This window comes from Eschrichtius robustus, chromosome 2 (genome assembly GCF_028021215.1).
Source record: "Eschrichtius robustus isolate mEscRob2 chromosome 2, mEscRob2.pri, whole genome shotgun sequence".
NCBI lineage: Eukaryota > Metazoa > Chordata > Mammalia > Artiodactyla > Eschrichtiidae > Eschrichtius > Eschrichtius robustus.
The window spans coordinates 37,049,209-37,054,046 of NC_090825.1; the positions used below are offsets into that span (position 1 = coordinate 37,049,209).

The following is a 4,838-nucleotide window of genomic DNA, read 5'->3' on the forward strand; positions in this document are numbered from 1 at the left end:
ACTAACACACCATTGTAAAGCAATTATACTCCAATAAAGATGTTAAAACAAATAAACAAACAAAAAACACATAAGTAAATTCATGAAATTCTTTATGATACCAAAAAAAAAAAAACAACAAACAACAAATCAGCAAAGAGAATGGTTTAGGGAAGACAAAGAACATACTTCCATAGATGCATATAAATTGTTGTGTGTTGGACCTGTAGGAAAAGAACATTCATCTTCATTTTTTTTCTTGTATCTAACTCTAAATGTAGACTATCTACATTAAAGTTTCTCAACCCCCATCTACACTACTCACAGATTGATCTGCCCCTGACACTGACAGTTCTACTCTGTCATCATTGACAGTACTTATCCGATTTTCCTGACCCAGAGCCATAACTTCTCTCTCAGTTTCCAAGATAAACATGTTACTAGAATGATGTTCTGGTAAGGGGATGTCATGAATCAGCTCTGTACACTCCCACTTAGGAGAGGAACAGGGTGACTGGTCCCAGATGTATGTGGCACTGCCATTCTGTTGGTCAGGGAATGCTTCATCTAAACTAAGCTCCTTGCCCGAGAGGCCTTCATTTAGTGTGGCCATGAGGCACATGAGAGTTCTTTCCCTTCTCCACAGCATTGCTCTCCATATCTGGAAGGTATGGTTAATGATGGCAAGAAGGGTCTTCAGGTTCTGCAGAAGGGAATGGGCTGCAACTGCCACCCGCACCGTTCTCCCTAAGGGTCTCTTGATGGCCCCCAGTGACCTGCACCCAGCTTTGCTGGGCTTTTTTTAGCTTGCAAACTTTGCTTTTTGTTCTGAAGTGCTGGGATCTGAGAATCCTGTACCGAAATCTAATCATGGATAATTTCTCATACATCATATGAGGAGATACTTTTATTCTTCTTCTCTGTTGATTAAGTTGGAACTTTTTTGGAGTCAGGTGTCCCCCATTCCTGTGGTGCTCCAGCCCTTGGTAGCAGCCATAACAAAAGCGCTTTCTCTTATGGTAGCTCAAGGTGACCACGATTGTGCCACTTTCACCTGGACTCTGGCTTTTCCCATTGAACTTCATAGGAAGATCAGAAGCCTGTGGTTCCGTCCTAGGTCTGTGACCACTGGCCTGACTTAAAAGACTATTTGCTGGTACGTCAGCAGCTGCCTTCATGAGACTTTTCTCTCCAGATTATTCATGATCAGAGTTCTTCGCTGATGATAGCAACTTCTCTGCTTGGAGTTTCAGGAAGGTACTTGAGGAGGAAATGAAGTGTTTAGTGTCCTTTCTTTTCACTTTAGAGGACAAAGTACTAAGATTCTGAACAGCCATATCGGACTTTGTCTTAGCAAAAAGGGGTTCATCCTGGATCCACAGTTTCTGGATTTGAAAGGCCTTCTTTCTGCGTTGGAAATGCCTCAAATGCCTGCTCCAAGTAACCGGCCTTCCCAACTTGGCTTTCAGAATGCACAACTGTTGATGAAACTAGAACTTCTTAAAGCCTCCAAACCCAGTATTCCATTTCTAAGAAAAGGCTAAGTGGATTCCTTTCCTCCATGGAATTTTCGTCTGTTTTTTCATTTTTCTGATGCATAATGAGATCTGAAGGCAGCTGTGTCCCTCGCTGCTGGAACCTGTCACGCCGCGGGTCCGGATGCTGCGGCAGCTTGGATGGCGGCTGCACCTTCGCCAGCTTTAGGGGAAAGCCCGTCAGCAGCAGGCGCCTGGCCTGCTTACAGCGGCCATGGCCGCCGAGCTTCCTCTGGAAGGGTTGGCTTTTCTCACTCAATCTAATTTTCTGGAGATTCATGCAGGTATTACATGCATCAGTAGGTCTTTCCTTTTTATTGCCGAGAGTATTCCATGGTATCGATGTATCACAGATTGATTAAACATTCACCCATTGAAGGTCACCTGGGTTTTGTTTTGGTTTTTTGTTTGTTTTAATTTGGGGCTCTAATGAATAAGGTTATATTATGTATAGGTTTTTGCTTGAAAATAAATTTTCCTTTTTCTGGGATAGAAACCCTAAGAGTGTGGGTCATGTGATAGCTGTGTGGTTAATTTTTTGAAGAAAATGACAAACTGTTTTCCAGAGTAGCTGTGCCATTTTACATTCACCCAGCAAAGTACTGGGAGATCTAATTTCTCCTAATCCTCATCAGTGTTTGTTGTTATTTTATTTTAACTATTCTGATAAGCGTATAATAAAATCTCATTTTGATTTTAATTTGCATTTCCATTATGGTTAATGATCTTGAACATCGTTTCATGTGCTTATTTGCCATCTGTATATTCTCTTTGATAGTCATATTTTAAAAACCTATCTTCTAATTGGATTGTTTTGTTTACTGTTGAGTTTTGAGAGTTCCTTTTTATGTGTTCTAGATACTGGTTGTTTGTCAGATATACGGTTTGCAGTTATTTTCTCTCACTCTGTAGCTTTTTCATCCTTTTAAGAGTATGTTTTGCAGAGCAAAAGGTTTATTTTGATGATGCCCAGTTTATCAATTTTTCCTTTTATGGATCATGCTTTTGGTGTCAACACGAAAAACTCTTTGCCTAGCTCTGGAACCTGAGGATTTTTTCCTCTTTTTTTTTTTTCTAATAATTTTATGTTTACATTTAAGTCTGTGGTCCACTTTGAGTTAATTTTTCCAAAAGATGTAAGAAATAGGTCGAAGTTCTTTTTGTTTTTATTTTTGGCTTATGGATGTTCAATTGTTCTTGCACTGTTTGTTGAAGAGTCTATCTTTCCTCCACTGATTACTATAGCTAAATATTAAGTCTTGAAATCAAATAGACTGGTCCTCCCCCTTCATTCTTTTTTTTTTCAAAATTGTTTTAATTGTTCTTCATCTGTTGATGAGAAAGAGTTCTGTGACTTTGCAAAAAAAAACTCAGAGGGAGGATAATATTCCCTTTGGAGGGTGATTGTGAGATTATGGGCACTGACACATATAAAGTACTTAATATAGTACCTGGCATATGATGCAGACACTTAGCTTTCTTCCTGTTGATTCTAAACCAACCATCAAAAATCCTACACATACACACACACACACACAGACTCTCTCCTCCAGTAATACTGTATATTATGTTCTCTGTTTTATGTAAATGTGTTATATATGCAACCAGGTAAGAAATATGCCTTTGGTAAGAAATACATGTGAAGGAAACAACTCAAAAGGACTAGCTGTTACTCTCATCCACATCTGTAAATAGGAACTATCCAGTCTCCATTTCCTTCCCATACCTTCAGTTTGAGATATAAGCTCTGATAAGGACCTCAATCAACTGGGAAGTTATGGTCTCATCCAAACATCAACGGAACTCATGCCCAGCCAGGAGACAGTGAGATAGGCTCCCAACAGGAAAATAAAAAGTGAGTATAAATATTGCCTAACTCATCAGAACCTGTTTCTGAATTGGAATATTGACTATTGCTGGCAAAAGAGTAATGTCCTATTCCACTTTAGCCCACTGGCCTCCTTGCTGTTCCTCCCACTTTCCAGATACATTGTGACCTTTGCCCTGGTTGGAATGTTTTTCCCCCAGATATCCACATGGCTCTATCTTTCATCTCCTTCAGATGTTATTCAAGTGTCACTTTCTCACGGAGGTCTTCTCTGCTCAGCCTATTGAAATCACTCTACACAACCCCTAAACCCAAAAAAAAGTCTTCTTCCTGGCTTTATTTTTCTTCTTGGCTCCTATCACCATCTAGCATAGAACACGTATATTTGACAAATTTGGTTAGATTTCATGTACTAACTTGTAAGCTCTATGAAGGCCTTTATTTCACTGTTGTATACTATGTACCTAGAAAGGTGCTTCTATGTAGTAGTCACTTGATAAATATTTGTTGAATGAATCAAGTAGAGAGGTTTCAAAAGGCCAGTGGAGAATGTCATGGCTTTTAACTATAATACTTTAAATCTAAGATCAGTGGCAACCTTAATAGGGGAGATCTTAAAATCCATTTCTTCTAGGAGAATGTCAACTAAATAAACATATATAATAGATAAATACATGTTTCACAGATTCTCCTATTTCCTTTCCCAAATCTTAACCCACTCTCCTGCTGCCCTCTCCCCTTCCAAAAAAAGATGACAGATTAAACGAAAAATGCATTTCTTGCCCATTGGCCTTCTCCTCTCATTCCACTGCTCAGGCCCAAAATCTTGGATACTTTCTCATACCTACAGTCAATTCAGGATCTATGAGTCCTCTCACGATCTTCACTGCTATTGTCTCTGGAAGCCACAATGGGCTTTTGCCTGAAATACAGCAAATTGTCTTCTAGTTGGTTTCTCTACTTCCAAATTTGACACTCCACAATCTACTTCCAAATCAGCCAGAGTGTTATGGACTGAACTGTGTCTCTCTAAAATTCATATGTTTAAGCTCTAACCTCCAGTGGGACTGTAGACACAGCCTTTGAGACAGTCAGAGACAGAGCCTTTTTAGAAGTAGTTAACATTATGTAAATACGGTCATAAGGTTAGGGCACTAATCTGATAGGCCTCTCTCCTTATAATAAGCAACAGGGGAGAACTCAGTCTCCACCATGTGAGGACACAGCAAGTAGGGAGCCGACTTCAGGCCAGCAAGAGAGCTCTCACCAGAACCCAACCACGCTGGCACCCTCATCTTGGACTTCCAGCCTTTAGAACTAAGAGAAAATAAATTTCTGTTGTTAAAGCCACCCAGTCTATGGTATTAGTAAGCCTAAACTGCCTAATACATAGAGTAATTCTTTTAAAAGCTAAGTTACACCATGCCATCCCTCTGTGTGGAACCCTCCATTGGCTTTTTACTCCTCTGAATATTAGTTAAGAGTTCTAAAAATCC

General features: G+C 39.7%; 1 pseudogene; it reads right to left on the reverse strand.

Moving 5' to 3' along the window:
* Nucleotides 1-280: 280 nt before the first annotated feature.
* Nucleotides 281-1,565, reverse strand: LOC137758824 (sentrin-specific protease 5-like; annotated as a pseudogene).
* Nucleotides 1,566-4,838: the final 3,273 nt, after the last annotated feature.